The 17,297-nt window shown below is 44.0% G+C and overlaps 2 long non-coding RNA genes across 4 annotated transcripts; both read left to right on the forward strand.

Moving 5' to 3' along the window:
* The first annotated feature begins 9,912 nt into the window (after positions 1-9,912).
* LOC124292810 lies at positions 9,913-11,227 on the forward strand. Of its 2 annotated transcripts, XR_006902735.1 has the most exons (4): positions 9,913-10,183; positions 10,416-10,507; positions 10,687-10,754; positions 10,850-11,227. It is a non-coding gene; the product is annotated as an uncharacterized LOC124292810 (long non-coding RNA). The 2 variants fall into 2 exon arrangements; XR_006902734.1 differs by having other exon boundaries at positions 10,687-11,227.
* A 2,542-nt stretch (positions 11,228-13,769) lies between these two features.
* LOC124292737 lies at positions 13,770-15,751 on the forward strand. 2 transcript variants are annotated; one of them, XR_006902646.1, is made up of 4 exons: positions 13,770-14,257; positions 14,407-14,539; positions 14,808-14,937; positions 15,205-15,751. It is a non-coding gene; the product is annotated as an uncharacterized LOC124292737 (long non-coding RNA). The 2 variants fall into 2 exon arrangements; XR_006902645.1 differs by lacking the exon at positions 13,770-14,257 and having other exon boundaries at positions 14,400-14,539.
* Positions 15,752-17,297: the final 1,546 nt, after the last annotated feature.

A 17,297-nucleotide genomic window follows, 5' to 3' on the forward strand; every position in this document is an offset into this window, starting at 1 on the left:
TAAACTGCAATTGAATCACTTTTTACTCTGTACACGAACATTCGCTAGTCATCCATTTCCCGTTGGCAGGTGACAACGACGACGACGTCGACGAAGATGGTGGTGGTGGGACGAGAGTGACATATTGATTACAACCTGAACAGTGTCGTTGATTACGACAAAAAGGAGGGTATTTAAAAAATGATGATTACGTCTCGAATTGAATTATATTATCAAGTCACACTACAATACAACATTTTACGCATGTTTTGGAAAATAATGGGTTGCAGTTCCTTTCGTAGTCAGATGAACCTTGAGTGAACGTAACTGTACAGTAAGGAATTCGTCATTGAACGGAAGAGTTTCTGAAATTCGTACAAGCATTTTTTAGATTATCCAAGCTAATGAAATTGTAATTCATACAGACAATCCTCGTGTAGTAAGCTCTGAAGAGTTACCCGTCGAGAACGAGGAAACCCCTTGAATGGCGAGTCGAGGTATCCCTGGAGACGTTGAAGTATTTCCAGAAGTCAATTGGCAGGTGTGGAAATGTCGGCGTTGTCTTAGGGGCAGGTTTTATCTACAACATGATTTAGTGCGGTTTTGTTTTTGGTTTTAGCTGTCGGTGGGGTGTGAATCGTTTAGTAAACGGCCTGAGATAATGATCGCGGATAATAGGTGCGTAGTGCTGTGTGTAATTGGGTGAACGATATCGGGGCTGATCGATCTACGTAACCGGTAAGAAATATTAGCATTCCTTTTGAGTCGTTAGCCTGAACCGAGAGGGGTCGAATCGCCGGTTGTACGAAATTGGAATTTTATTCATTAGTTTCTTGGAAAGGAGAGAAACTCGAAGCGTCAAGTGAACCGCAGTGAACAACCCGAGACGCGGCAGCCGAGCTCCGTCCGACAATTACGTCCTCTCTAATTACAACCGGGACATCAACTTGGAACACGAGCGGTACAGTGCGGGATGAGGATTAAATGTTCCCGCAACGGCACAGAGGCCATCCAGCCGAGCAGACCTCTGAACCGGACCTCGCGTGCGGGTCACGGCGCACTTAGCGGCACATTAGTCAAACAATTAAGAGTTTGTAATGGCACGTCACATAAATAACGTGGGCCAACAGTCCCTTCCTCGGAATAGGTTCGTACCTGTAATCCGTATACCGTGTGCAGTATGACGGTCGCTTCATCCCTTGTACACAGGCGTTTGATCATCTGACATTCCGGCATCGTTCAGAAATTTTCATCCAGGAGGAAAAATTACGGGACTGGCGACTAATGCGAATTTTTAATTCATCAGGAAGACCTGGAATTTTACTTGGAATGGAAACTTGCAAAAATAACACTTTAGGGACTGTTTGCTTGTAACTGCGTTCTAGAATCCTTGAAAGATGTTTATATGACGGCTGAAATCACAATTGAATGGCAAATTTAAAAACAAACTATACATTCATTGTTTTAACTTTATTCAAACTGAGCTCGAATTGATTTTAAATATCTTTTGATCCTTTATTGCGAGCAAAGATCGCGCAGCGGATCTTTCGAGCTGCCCTATAGGAACAAATACATATGTATAATGTACCTGCGAACACAGATGCAGGTACCAGCAGACGTCCTAATGGAATACAGGGTTCAGAGTGCGTCAGCGTTGCGTGGGCGTTCAATTTCCGACCTCACCTAATTACCAGGCATCCTCTCGTACCTGTTATAATTGCACTGTGCATCGTTCTATATATAGCAGTTGGTGAGCGAGATAAACGCTCGCGGTTTGCCGCTCGTGGGGGTGGAGGATTCAGCTTAAGGTTACCATCCAGCTTCCCGAGGGTGCAGAACGTCGGTTTTTTTACCTTGTATAACTTTCATAAAGTTAACAATGCACCGACACCCACATACGGTAGATACACGTGCGCAGAGATCAGAGATGATGCGGTGTAAAAATATCGGCTCGATATATCGATGATCAATCGCGGTGCACTGTGATCGCCGACAAAATAGTTACGCTAATTAGCGACGGACGAATAAACCCTTAAGTAATTAGCAATTAAGGGCTTAGCTACAAGTAATTAACCAATTCCTGCTCGTCATTCAGGCGAAGGTAGGTATAAGCCGGTACCTAGTCAAGCTACCAGACCGCGATTGGATCGCACAGAGATATAGCTGCAGACGCAGACGGTCGCTCTCGATCCTCGATCTCTTTCTCTTCTCCTCTCTCTCTCTCTCTCTCTCTCTTTTTCTCCACCTCTCCTCCTCGCCCTCTCTCCCTCTCCCTTTCGCGGCAGTCCGATATCGCGGACAATTAGTTACAAACCGTCGGTTTTGAAATCTATTGCCGTTTCGCGGTGTCTTAGGGGGATCAAATAATGGAAACGGCGAGCCATTGCGCGGGTAAGTGGAGGTAGTCGGTGGAGTCTGGAGACGCGCTAGCGCCCGACTATTCACAGTCCTGTAAATCCGTGTCGAATCAGAATGCGCACGTGAGTCGTACATCACGTCATTGCCTCCTAACTAACCCGGGTGATAGGAGGACTCTGGAGCCTAGGCGCATGGCGAGGTTATCACGAGTGACGGTGTGTGGAAGTCAGGATCGACAAACCGCCGTCTCACAATCAGACAACGTCCCAAGTAATTAGACTCGCGATTCGTAAGCTCGTGTTGCCCGACAGCTTGGAGCAATGAATCAATTCTCCCGTCACATCACACCCCCTTTACTCCTTCAACACCACGATTTGCTCCACCATCATCGTCCCAGTTGCGGCCAGCTACCTTGGGCTGCAATTTCGCGAGATCAGAGCACGTACAACCTGAAGGTGACGGACAATCCACCGACCAGGCATCGCTCAAAATCTCGTCAACTTTTCCGTTACGCATTGTTCCTGTACCGCATCTAGGAGGTTTCGCAAATATGTAACATCTGCACATTCACTATTTGCAGAGCATAAGTATGAGTAGGTAGTAAGAGTATCTTTTCAGCGTGCCGAATTTCATCGGTGCTAAAGAAGACAATCGAATGATCGGAACTGATTTCCCGTCTTGCGAATAATTCCTGCAACATGCGAATTCAGCGATGCCCTTGACTCGCTTCAGTGACGGGAACAGCATATGTTTGAGCAATGGTTCCGTACCTACTCACGAATCACTGATCGCACAATTGTCAATAATATACGATCAGACGGAGACCGGAAATGGTGAAAGAACATCCTGTGGACACGGATATTTATAAGTATAACGGATGTTTGCTGTGTTGCTCGTCTCGTTCTGAGTTCCCCCGCGATATACCTGCGATTGCAAGAAGTCTCCGAAGTTCGTGAGTCGCGAATATGCGTCGCAACATAAATCAATACCGAGAAAATTGCGGGCCGCGAGACAAATCAAGAACAATGCAAGTTAACCACGCACAAATTAGTCATCACTCACCGGCATGGCATGGCGCTGGGATAGCAGAACGCGCACATATAGATATGCGTAGGCCCGCGATCAGACGCACTCCATTCACTTGGCGCCGCATTCGTTCATTCATGTGTGGATAGATGCCCGCTTAACGTATGCCTCGTATTCCAATTCTACACTCGTTGTATACCTACGGGGTGCTCTCGAACCAAGCTTTTGACGCCAGGCGTAAGACTGTTGCCTGGGACCGTTTGACTTTGAAGAAAGTCTTACGGTAATGCGCAATTAGTGCAAACGTTAAAGACTAAGCAATAGTAAAAATTTTTTCAGTGGCCATAAGGATAATTTTCAGTAGCAAAACCTCTGCCTATCATGGATCCAAGTTGGATTTATACACGGGTGTTTATTGACCACCTTGTATAAATGGATTGGAACGTAAACTGGCGTCAGTAGAAAAGTAGTCAAAGATATCGTAGGCCTCGAATAATTGTGAACGAGGAATAGGCTGTGTTTCGATACGGTATAAAGATAAGCATAAATCGAAACTTAAAATATATGTATAGACGGCGCAGCGACGAGCTATTTTTATTTATTTCAAGAATTATACGCTCTGTCGAACGCTGTCGCATTTTCCCTTCATCTTAACATATTTTTCAAGTAATGTTATCAATGGCATTCCGAACGTTTTTTTTTTTTTTTTTTCAAAAATCTCGCATGGTCTTGAATTTTATACATACATTTGACAGAGGATGGACTCCAGTAAAAAAGTTTCCTAATATGGATGGCGTGATGAAACATAACATTAACGTGTGTTTCTTGCACACCGTTTCTCGTATGCAAATATATGAAGATTTATTGGATATATTGTAACGAGTTTTTTTCATTGCACTTCTGTCGGACATATTTGCGCTGCAAGTGGGTTTCGGCATTCCCGTAACTTCTTTATTTGTGACTGCGATTTGTCTTCACAGATATTGAATGCAAACAAAAATCCTCATGTTTCGAAATGAATTAGGCTTTCGACGTTTTCGACTCGATTAATTGAGTAAATCGCCGTATCGGCGTGGATAAAAATTCAGACTGTTTGTACCTCACGTATGTATATTTTACTATATCAAGATTGCACTCAAAGTAATTGCTGTTGCCCTACCTGGGTTCGTCTGTTGGATATTTTTTCCTTAAATAAACAGATAAATAAATAAAACTCTACGGATCGCGTGATGTATACACTTCCTAATCGAAAGGATTTAAATATTACAGACGCATGTCAGAGCCAACGATGATCGACCGGGTGTAGAGAGTCGGCGAGTCTTTGGTACTTAAAACGGGATGCGTTTAGTTTTCACTTTTGACAGTCATCACGCCGTTGTTAAGACTGATCCGCGCCGGGTGCCCGCTGCCATGCGTGACTAATGGTTGCCTAACAACAATATATTATACAGTCAAGTTTGCCCGTGTCTGCCGAGGCTGGATCCTGCTATATTATATACATACGTATAATATATGTAATATTTCATGCATTAAATTTTCTTTTCTCGCAAGAAAATACGCCGCAGAAACTTCTGAAAATGTCAAAAACAATTGGAGAAAAAAGAAATTTTTCCGAACTCGGTGAAAGAACAATTTCCATATGAAAAAAAAAAAAAAAAATGCCCAAAGACCATTTTGTCGACAATCCTTTCTTATACTCAAACGAGGCGGAATTTCAAGCTCTTGTTCTGAAACAGCGATGAATTATCGTCCAATTATAACTTATATTCAAATAGTCAGTTTTCTCGAGTGAATTTTTCTCCGCACGAAGAGAGTACCGATTAACATATTCCGATCACGGGACACGTGGGCACCGGGCATGCAGCCTGTACAGTGTATAATGAGTTGCACTTATGCATACGAGAAGTGACACCTTCTCCGTGTATCTAAGGAACCCTATCCGTCTGAGTGTCTCCGGTGTGAATCATCGCGAGCTCAGATAAGAAATCCCGCAAGCTGGCGAGCACGCGCTCGCGCCATTCTCCTGTCTCTTCGACGACAATGCAATGCCCACAGAAACCTGGCCCGGTTGAAAAACAATAATCCCATCCGAGTGGCGTTTTCGGCGTCGCTTCAACAGCGACTGATTTTTCTCGCAGCCCTGCTGATGGCTAAAAATGCACGATGAAAAGCGGTGAAAAATTAGTGGGAACCGATAATAATTCATCGGTGATCATTTCCCCTCGTTGCCAAGAGCCGTGGATAAAAAGAGAATAAAGGAGAAGGAAAGAGAGAGACAGGCGCACTGCAAGGGAAATCGTAAATGAGATTCTTGTCGAAGGATTTGCGCAGGTTGAACCGAGCGCAGTGCGCGAGGAGTTTAATCTGCGGAGAAGGTGCGTGGGCCGAAATGGCCATTGTCATTGTTAAAATGTATAAGTGCAACGCTTCGAGAGAGCTGCTGGAGTTCTGTAGTCGTTGCATGCGAGACGATATGCGGAGAATATGAGCGCTCGCGTGTTTCTTTTAGCAGAAGCCGCGATTACGCGTTGCCGTGTTCAATGGGAATCCCGCATAAAAACGTCTCGTGACAATTATGGACGGAGTTGGCTCAATTATCACATATGCACGATAGGCGGAGATCTCCACTACGGTAGTAGAATCGATTTCGCGTTTTCCCCGCGGTCTGCGCGTACATGCCTACCCGATTTCATTGCACGTTTGTTGGGCTCGTGCGGAATGAATGTGCGGTAACACTCGAAGGTGAGCAATGGTGTAACGGAATCGGTTGATGCCTGCGACAAACGCGACTAGCCGTTGTGGGTGAACAGGTGTAATGGGATCATATGTATAACAATCCTCAGTCGTAATAACACCTTTCTCACATTCAAGCGATTCAACCATGCGGCCAACGTTGACCCGGGAACCCCTGCATGAATAAATTGCGCATAACAGTCCGGCTACCTGCACCTCTGAGTAACCATCAACCGAGCAGTAAATAGAAGAACAAGTCAGTGGACTATTTTCGCATGCGATTTCTTCCGCAACAAATTCCGATTCTCTCCTTTGACATCGAAATAGTGGGTAATGGAAGCTCTCGTTGTCATGAGTTTTTATAACCCCGAACAAATTGAAACGACATGTTCCGCGTGTACACAATCAAGCACAATGGAGATACGAGGAGGTAACAAGACGGACAGTAACTGGCGCTGAAGGCAATGTCCGTTATTTATATTCACTTGAGATTTATTTACTGTTTTCTTTTTTCACGTGAAATCTTACTTGTCGAGCATGAAAACAGTGTGGGTAAGGCTCGCGGATCAGCATAAGCCACGCTACCATGTAGCGCTGCGTTTAACGACATTATAAATTGAGGGGGTGACCAGGAAGGAGCGCACTTACTCTACCTCTTCGGCTTCATGCTCGCAGGATTCAGCCGCGGTACCACTCGAGGTTCAACCAGTCACAGGATATCAACGAACCGCTTCGTTCTGACCCGAATACCGTTTTACCGTTCTTTCTAATTCTGATCCAGCCACGTAACTGCCGGTGTCTGTTTTTGACACGGACCAGTATCTTCCAGCATCGTGGTAGCAATCGACATCCATCTTGAGAGCCAAGATGTTAAAATTTCCTTCACCGAAGAGAGCTCTGGCAAAATCATCCCAGCTATTAACGCTTCGTACCTAGTCAGAGTCAGTCGCGGTCTGATTGCTACCAATTACCGTGCCATTCGCACCCGGTCCTTCGGATTTCCAGGATTTTCCTCACCTCCTCCGAGAGACTGTGCCGGTAACAAGCGCCGAGTTGCGTAATCACGCGTAAACACGCTCTGCGTGGGGAGGAGTTCATTGTTGCAGGCAGCTCGTGGAGACCGGGTCCAAGCAGGAGTGTGTGCGTGTCTCCTCTGGGTGCCGTCGGCGCGTCTAACGCGATTCGAAAGAACGGGCTGCGGCCTACTACCCTGGCGCCGGCGGTCAGGGCGCGCCGTGGTGCAGAAACACGATATGTCACTGGTCCGTTGCTAAACAGACACTTAACAATGTTCTCAGGATGAGACAATGGCCTGTTAATGCTCTTTCAAAGGCGTGTCTTAATTTTTCTACAGCGCATTTTAAGCCCCGACTTCGTTCTCGTGATCGTTCGGTCGAGACATGTAAACTTGCACGCGTATATGAGTAACACAGATGCTGATTCACGATTGCTGAACTTGCAGTCATGCGGTGATAGTATCCGTTCGACCCGTTTCGAAACTCATAATATGCAGCTACGATTTTTCCCGATTGTTCAGATATGAAACCTCGGGAAACCTCGGGGCGTAAATGAGGAAATCGTCGATCCATGAAAGCAGCCCGCGTAGCCTTCCAAAACCCATTGGACTTCAACGTCAGAGCTTTTGGAATCGATCAAAATACAACCTCACCCAATCTCATCGTCGATATGATTCCGGTTAAACTTTTCGTACCGAAGAAGACGTTCGGACGGTTTTACGACTTCCCAGACACAGATGAATCATCGCAGGAACGTTGATGCATGCAGCCTTATTATACGTGCACGTGTAATGATCATGGCGTAATTTCGAGTCTTCGACCCACGACAGACCGGAAGTGTAGGCACCAGACGCTGAGCTAGCGACTTATGGCTGCGGAGGACTGGAATTCACTCGCGACAACTATGATTCTGTCCCCCCGATGCAGGTTCTCCAGCCTCCGCTGCAGCGCCATTTCTCGCAAAGACTGGAGCCTTGGTTGGATCCCGGCTTTCTTGCCGCTCCATCCTTCTTGTCTCTTATTTTTCTCTTCCTCTGGTCCATCTTGCGGGGAACCAGTCGCGAACACCGCCAAATTAATCTTAGTCATAGAATAATAATTTAAGTGCGTCGTCTTGCAGCGTCCAGGTCGTCTCCCGCTTCTCCCCGTTACACCTACCACGCGCTGCGCGTAACTGTTATAATTACAAAGTGTAATGACTTATATGTGTATGAATGAAGTCATTACATAATACGTAAGAGGTTAATGGACATTTGCACACAATGCGTATTAAGACAAAGACTCTCGGACGAACTGCACTTGCGAGCTTATGCTAGCAATAAACTGACCCTTTTTCGTCCTCGGTACAAGAGAAAAAAAAAGAGGTGAAAGAGGAGAAAAAACGGGAGAAGGGACCGGAGAAGAAGGGACTGAAAATAATTTCGCCGGAGATTCGTGCACGTGCGGTAATTGAAAGGAATTGAAAAAAACCATTTATTGCCAACGACTGCAGATCTTTGTAAATCAATACGTAGGCTGTTGTAAATTATACCTTGACCGCGATTTCTCTTCTGGACAAATTTGCAAATTTGGCTTACCGCGCAGACGGGGGAAAAAAGAAGGAGAAAGAACAAGAGAGAACAAAAAGTGGACAACAGCTCGTGCAGTATCCTTTACGGCCACCTACTTAGCCACGGACTTTTATCTGATTGTGCAGACTGTACGCAGCTGACAGGTTGATTTTTGACGGAGGTGTATATAAATGGTGGGTACCGTAACTGAAGTCCGCTGATTTATATTCAGTATAACTATAATCTCATTACAGATGCCGAGTTATGTGATAGTGCAGCTGAGTGGGCATTGGCACTTCGACCTATGGCAGTAAGGATCAAGACAAGTAGTCGCAGAAAAGCTTTGTTCAACAATTCGAGGTCAATAGTTGAAAGGGCTTTTTGCCTTCCAGCCCCATGGGAAATTGCAGGCAGGTAGAATATTTTTTTTTCTTTTTTTTCCTTCATTTCTCCATGTACTTGTTCCATGTCAAAACACATGTCCCGCTCTAATTGTATTGGACCAAATAAACGATCCGAACGCTGAGCTAAGTACGTCACACCGAGCAAACTCCATTCCCCACGATTGTATTTCAGTTTTTTTCTTACACGTCCATGCAGCTGCTGATGTTATTTCAGTATCGCGTGTGTCCGTTTGTTCTGAATCACAAACGAGCAAATACACCGTCCGCGCTCGAAATGGTGCGGCCCTAAAAAAGTCCTATCTCCGTGCTCTATAAGGGAACGGGGGGGAAAAAGCACGATGAGAAAAGTAAGGCAAGTTGCCTTCGGTGTACGGCCCAAAAGTGAGCCTGTTCCTGATGGGATGTTTCTTACTCCTTATTGCGTAACGTGACTCGCATTGGCAAAAAATCGAACCATATCTTAATGGCAAATGAAAATGGTAATTTTTCACGGCGAACAATGAGCAGGTACACGCATGCGTGCTTCCGTCTGTATGTATTTCCTGTTGGAACCCAGCATTTCGCTCGGGATTGCCTGGGCGTGGACCGAAAGTACAATCAGTCAGCAGGTGTCCTGCAGCCAATAAATAATAATTACGTAATAAAATCACCGCCGTTGCCAATCTCGCTCTCTGACAGGTCCCGCCATGCGTGTGCCGTGCACCGCGTGTTTTCTCCAGCCTCACTTCACTCCACGGTTTAGGTACCTGCCATTTTATTACCTCGAGCAGATCGAGGTTGACTGTTGACCGATTTGATCGATCGGTACGTGCCTTTTAATTTTGCTCATTCAATACGGGTCTGTTTTACGAACGTGACGCACTCCGTCCGAGGACCCTCCTCCGACACCACCGCACGTTTTCTGCACACGAGTGCGACGAAGGGGTGCGCAATGCTCGATTAGTGCATCGGACTCATCACCGCGCTCCTGTAATATCGATCGAGTGCAACTGATTGTGTAATTGTAATTAAGGCAATCTTGTAATCGACGACGATAAGTCGGTATAATTAATGAACCGAGTCGTGCTGACGACGCTCCAAGTGTCTATCTGGCCGCACGATCGCTGGCGGTTCTTTGGTGAGTAAGCGCAATTTGCCATATTGTCTTTGATAATTCCGGCTAATTAGTTTTGTCTTGGGCTTTATGTATCGTTCGTTAACTCTCGATGATAATCGCTCCTTTTCCATGACGTACAGAAACATATACCTGTTCCTAGAATAACGTACGTGGGAATCACCCCCCAAAGACTTTTTCTTCGTCAACTTTGATTTTGAGAAAATATTCAAGTCTGATTCCATTTGTATTTCAGTAACGCGACACAAGTTTCAGGGCCAAGGTACGAGAAATCGCGAGTTCTGAATCAGACGCGAGAAGGTGATATCGGCGGACGAGTCTCTCGACGTGAGTCTTGTTCTCTTGATAAGTCGGATCTCGGTACTGGCGTGTTTCATGAGGCTGTACCGTGTTTCCATTTAGTCGTTCGCGGGCTGTCTAGACGCTGTCGAGATAGCCGGTGGAAAGTCGGGACAGTAACTCCTAATAGAAATAACAACAAGTAACGCTATTAAACGGCATTGCAGCCAAGGGGAGGCAACGAGCGGATACAGAGAGAGCATGAACGCCGAGACATGCCGCAGTTGCACTTCGGGTAAGCACGTGCAGATTGTAATATGCGGCACTGCGGCAGCAGTGTACCAATGTGCTACTCGAGCTCTGTTATAAAACAGAATTAGTTCTGCACAGGACGTAGCACCATAGAAGCACCGGGCAGAAGCGCACCGCAGCTTTATGGGCCACAGCTTTTTTCTCCCCCTGTTTGAACAGGAAAGACAATCGGCGAGATGGCAAACCACAGGAAAGTTGAGACGCCTTCGCTTGATTAGTTCCTCCTCAGCTCCCTGGCTTTCACATTTCAATTAAATTCTTTAAATTTCATTCAACGCCGGTATTCAACAGCTTTGACGGTTACGAGCAAAACCGATTCATCGGAATTCATAAATTTTCCTAATGATACCGATCCGTCCTCGTGTGGCTATATTATGCTTTTAGCTTGATAGAAAGTGCTTTTTAATATTATTAAGATTGTTGTTGTTATCATTATTTTTTCGTTAGAAAGTAGTAGTAATTCCGGCTTTCTCACTGTCGATAGAAAAAACATGACAAGAAAAAAAAAAAATGTCTTTACTGTATACTACTGTTAATAAGAAATAAAGGCTTGACTGGGAGAAAGTGTTTGCTTTTCTCGCGATCAGCGCGTCGGGTCAAGTGGTGTTTTGACAAATTATTAGTCTGGAAGGAACCAAGTTTTCAAACAGCGTTCCATAAAAATCCTTTCTCTCATGAATGAATTTCAGACGTTACTAATTAATTATCCATGTAACAGCTCGCTATGCTGACCGGTTAAACTAGCGAATATGGGATAATTTTTAAAAAAAGGGATGGGGAGAAAAGTGAAATTAAAGCCAATTTTTTCCAAAAATCCTAGTCACGAAGAAGAAGTAAAGATATTTGAAAATGATTGAAATCGGATGTGAAAATAACGCAGTATTTCAATAAATATCGAGGCACAGGGCAAAGTTGGCTCTCTGTCCTGTATTTTTAATTCGTGAGTCGCAGTGGCAGAAGCAGGTAGAAATAACTACCGGAACTGTGGCGAGTCGGTGGTCACCGGTCAGTGATCAGTGGTCAGGGAGACCCCCTGCAGCTAGCACACTATGTATGTTGCTCACGAAAGATGTTATCTTCATCTATATCTCCCACCGCTGTTGTGTCCACCACTACCGTCTCATTCCTCTCGGACTTTTACATCATATTACGTGTATCACACGGGCGTATAATGATTATACATACGGTGAAGCTTCTCGCATGGTTTGTAATCAAGCCGAGTACTAAATACTTTTCCGTCGAGAGATCAACCCCCTCCTCCTATATAGACTCAACGTGGATGTACATGGTAAATAAAGGTCACCAATGGGCGTTTTCATTTTACGACTTATTAATCGCGACGGGATGCCGAACGTTAATCCTCCCTACGATCTTCCTGCATATTATTCCTCTCGGTTTTTCACCTTTTCCCCTACCGCTCTACGACGAAAATACATTCCACGTTACGATAGTAAGAGAAATACAGACTGTCGTAAAACCTCAGGCTGAATACAAAATGCGTACAGGTATAATTTGTTGCTGTTAATTAAATTTTAAATGCTACGACTAATTGGATTTCTCCGTATAAATTCGTAGAAAATGTATTTGCAACTACGAATCCAGATTAGTTACGATGGTTTAAAAAAATATTCCCGAAGTCCGTTGCCCTCTGCATCGGATTCGTCCAAGCTTTAGAAAATTGTCCCAAACCATGGTATCATTCTGGATGTCTTATCGACCGGCGGTCTTCTGGACTTGAGATTAGGACGCATGGTTTCCTCTCAACGATCGGTAAGCCATCCAGCATCGATGGATGCTGTGCATAATACGGTTGGTAAGTTCGACCGGGGCCAAACTTTGCTCAAGCAGACTCTCTGCATGTCCGACTGAGGTGCTGTCGGATGAGTCGGACGTTGACTGAAGCATACAAAGACGGATACCCCTGGATAAATTTTTGTCACCAGTTTTCGGCAGGCAAGTGGGCCCAGGTGGGTCGATCAGATCGATCATCCCCGTGAGAAGAAAGAAGCGTAACCGCGTCAACCGCCGATCACTTCCAACCACCACCAAACACCTCCAAACACCTCCTACCACTGCGTACCACCTCCTACCATTTCCGAACACCTCCAACCACCACAGAACACCTCCGACCACCTTCTTCCTCATCATCCCCCTGTTCGACCATGTCACCTGTAACATTAATAATCATAATTATGGCAACAACTTTTTATTTACTCTCTCGATCTTGAATTTTCGTAGGCATAGAATCGAAACGCTGTTTTAGCTAGTCGTAAGTGAAGTATCTACGTTGGGTAGAGAAGCAGAATTGTTTTTCGAAAAGTGTTCGTATGGAGAAAAATTCAGAGTAACTGTAATACATCACGGATGCGCTAATTTTGAACGAGATGAAATGGATGCTTCGTATATGAGACAGTATTTAACGCGGTGTCTTGATTTAAAGACCTAAAAAGGTGATTGTCGGCGATTTTTTTTGATAGGGAGAGATAGAACGAAGTTTCTTAGAACTTCGAGTGTATTTTAACACACATTTGAAAGGTACGAGCAAAAATTTTTATCACCCAACTGTCGCAGAACGGCAACGTTTTAGCAGACCCGTTAACTGAAAAACATATCTTTCGTCAAAGGCTGACTGACCATGCAAGGGCCTAGCCGCTTGAATCGGCAGGTAAGATAACGTGCGTATTTCATGTCTGTGATGTGAAAATTAGAATCATTATACATCTTGTCATATCATACATCGTATATCATACATCATGCATAGTATTGAAGTTCGAAACCAGAGTTTGAATGTTGAAATGTTCAGAAAGTAACATCACCCAACATTTTTTTTCTCCTGACGTCATCGATCTATGTACACGAAACTCAGCTAGCCGAATTCCTCAGTTTGGAAATAACGGCGCAGTAGAGCGGACGTGTGAGAAACGCGCTCTGCAGATTTCGAGTACCGGGTTCTCTGACTCCATGGATCTCCTATTGAAACTCGAGTTCCAGGACAAGCGTTCCGTAGTTTCTACGCTCCAGGACCACTACCTGGTGAAACTCGACTTCCAGGACAAGTGTTCCATAGCTTCTGCGCTCCAGATCCGCTACCTGGTAAAATTCGATTTCCAGGACGAGCGCTCCGTAGTTCTGGCTGTCGAGGTCCTCCACCTGGTATATCTTGACATCCAGGAAAAGCGCTCTCTAGTTCTGACTGTCATGATTCTTGACCTGGTGACTTTTGAACAAGGGCTCCGTAGTTTCTACGCTCTAGGTCCGCTACCTGGTGAAACTTGACTCCAGGGACAATTGCTTCATAGTTTCTACGCTCCAGGTCCTCTACCTGATAAAACTTGACTTCCAGGACAAGCACTCCGTGGTTTCTGCGCTCCAGGTCCACTACTCGGCGAAACTCGACTTCAAGAAGAGGACGAGGAGGACGAGGAGGTGGAGAAAGACATGTAGAACAAGGAGGACGAGGTGGATTTTCGCGCAAGCCCTGATTCGGTAGCTATCAATGCACTAAAAGAATTTATATAATCTTTTATAACTTTCTCATAATCTTCTTGGTCAAATCCGTCAATAAAAAATTGTAATAATCCTTACACAATATTTTTCATGTGTTCTAATACTTAATATATTTATTAATTTTCAAGGTATAACCCGAAGTGGTTAGCGGTGGTCGTTGGAGGTGGTTGGCGGCGGTTGCGGGTGATCAAGATGGACGAGGTGGAGGACGAGGACGACGAGGACAACAAGGTGGACGAGGAGGACAAGGATTTGTGCACGGTGAGTAAAATTATTTTATATTATTGATTGGCACTTGTAATTATATTTTATCAAAAATTTTTTACACTCGTCATGTTCACAATAAATTATTTCAATTCATTTTTCGCGCAAGACCAAAATCAGTAGCTATCGATGCGCTAATGAAATGTCAATAATTTTTCATATTTTCTCATAAACTTCTTGCTGAAATGTGACAATAAACAAATTATTCTTAATCCTTATACAATATTTTTGATGTTTTCTGATTTTTATTGTAAATATTTAATAGGATTCGAGTTATAACTCGAGGTGGTTAGCGGTCGTCGTTGGAGGTGATCGGAGGTGGTTAGGGGTGGTTGCGGGTGATCGAGGTGGAGGCCGAGGAGAAGAAGGACGAGGATGACGAGGATTTGTGTACGGTGAGAATAACATTTTCTATAATATTTAATGGCAATTTTTATTTTACATTTTATCTACAATTTTTCAAACTTGTCACGTTTACGAGCAATTATTTTAATTCATTTTTTGCGCAAGCCTACGTTCAGTAGCTCTCAATGGGCTACTCAGATTTCTATGATTTTTTATAATTTTCTCATAATCTTTTTGGTCAAATCTGTCAACAACAAAATTATATTAATCCTTACAGAATATTTTTCATGCGTTCTAATACTTAAAATATTTATTAGGATTTGAGTTACAACCCGACGTGGTTAGTGGTGGTCGTTGGATGTGATCGGAGGTGGTTAGGGGTAGTTGCGGGTGATCAAGGTGGACGAGATGGAGGCCGAGGAGAAGGAGGACGAGGATGACGAGGATTTGTGTACTATAAATATACCACTTATATAATATTCAACAGAGTGGGAGTAGGAGTAGGAGTACGAGTAGAAAAAGGAGTAGGATCGGGAGTAGGAGTAGGAATAGCAGTAGGAGTAGATGTAGGAGTAGAATTAGGATCGGGAGTGAGATCAGAAGTAGGAGTAGAAATAGGAGTAGGAGGATAATCTAAAAAGAGGGATACAATATCAAATAATCACGACCAGCTAGTTATAAGTATCGTTTAGAATAGAATAACACACGATTTGCTCAAACACGCAAACGGTCAAATATAGTGATTCTGCAGCTTCTCTGCATTTGAATTTAAATTTGTCCGTCAGCGTGCACTGTTGTATAAACTCAAACACTTTATAAATTGTTACTTTCTATATCTAAGTCATCATCGTCATTCATTGTTACAAAATAAACTTGAACTTTTACCAGTTACATCACTTCCAATCATTTATTTTGAACAAGGTCCTTTTCCCATTTTCATTATTATGAATCAGCCTCAACCATTTAAACAACTCTCGCAGACCTGTATAGGACTAGGCAACAACGTACCCACATTACCGGCTTATCGAAAGGTAGGTCTTTCTAAGTTTTAATTTTATTCATTGTCGTTACGTGGGAGCATCTAGGATTACTCCATTATTCATTAACTATCACCATTCAGTACACTCTCACCCCGACGTAACACAGGTTCTCGTTTTCCGCTGTAACTTTTGATGCGTTAATCGCAGCGTATTGGGACTGCACCCAATCGATTTCTCTCGCGAAATTACGTCGAAAGAGCGCATGAAAGGATTCATTCCAACACTTTTCAGAATACGAAAATTTTCGCAAAAAATGCATGGGGGTTAACCTTCCTTTTTTTTTTACCAAAAAAGTTTTCGTCTCAGAATTGATTCCTATGACGCTTGCCCGACCAATTGGACCCCAAGGAACTCAGAAAACGCAGCGAAAAGCGCGTAGGACCAACAGGAGAGAAATGGCGAGCGAAAAAGCACCTGCTGAAAAATGTCGAAAATTCAGGTTTTCGTTTTTTGGCTGTAACTTTCGATGCGTTGATCGCAGCGTATTGGGACTGCGCCCAATCGATTTCTCTCGCAGAGATACGTTGGAATAGTGCCTGAAAGAATTGATTCCAGCACTTTTCAAAATCGCGAAAATTTTCGCCAAAAATACAAAGGGGTTAACCTTCCTTTTTTTTTTACCAAAAAATTTTTCGTCTTAGAATTGATTCCTATGACGCTTGCCCGACCAATTGGACCCCAAGGAACTCAGAAAACGCAGCGAAAAGAGCGTGGGATCGACAGCAAGGAAATGACGAAGGAAAAAGCACCTGCTGAAAAATGTCGAAAACCCAGGTTCTTGTTTTCTGCTGTAACTTTTGATGCGTTGATCGCAGCGTATTAAGTCTGCGCCCAATCGATTTTTCTCGCGAAATCACTATGGAATAGTGCCTGAAAGAATTGATTCCAGCACTTTTCAAAATCGCGAAAATTTTCGCCAAAAATACAAAGGGGTTAACCTTCCTTTTTTTTTCACCAAAAAATTTTTCGTCTCAGAATTGATTCCTATGTCGCTTGCCCGACCAATTGGACCCCAAGGAACTCAGAAAACGCAGCGAAAAGCGCGTAGGACCAACAGGAGAGAAATGGCGAGCGAAAAAGCACCTGCTGAAAAATGTCGAAAATTCAGGTTTTCGTTTTTTGGCTGTAACTTTCGATGCGTTGATCGCAGCGTATTGGGACTGCGCCCAATCGATTTCTCTCGCAGAATTACGTTGGAATAGTGCCTGAAAGAATTGATTCCAGCACTTTTCAAAATCGCGAAAATTTTCGCCAAAAATACAAAGGGGTTAACCTTCCTTTTTTTTTTACCAAAAAAGTTTTCGTCTCAGAATTGATTCCTATGACGCTTGCCCGACCAATTGGACCCCAAGGAACTCAGAAAACGCAGC

This window comes from Neodiprion lecontei, chromosome 2, assembly GCF_021901455.1.
Source record: "Neodiprion lecontei isolate iyNeoLeco1 chromosome 2, iyNeoLeco1.1, whole genome shotgun sequence".
Lineage (NCBI taxonomy): Eukaryota > Metazoa > Arthropoda > Insecta > Hymenoptera > Diprionidae > Neodiprion > Neodiprion lecontei.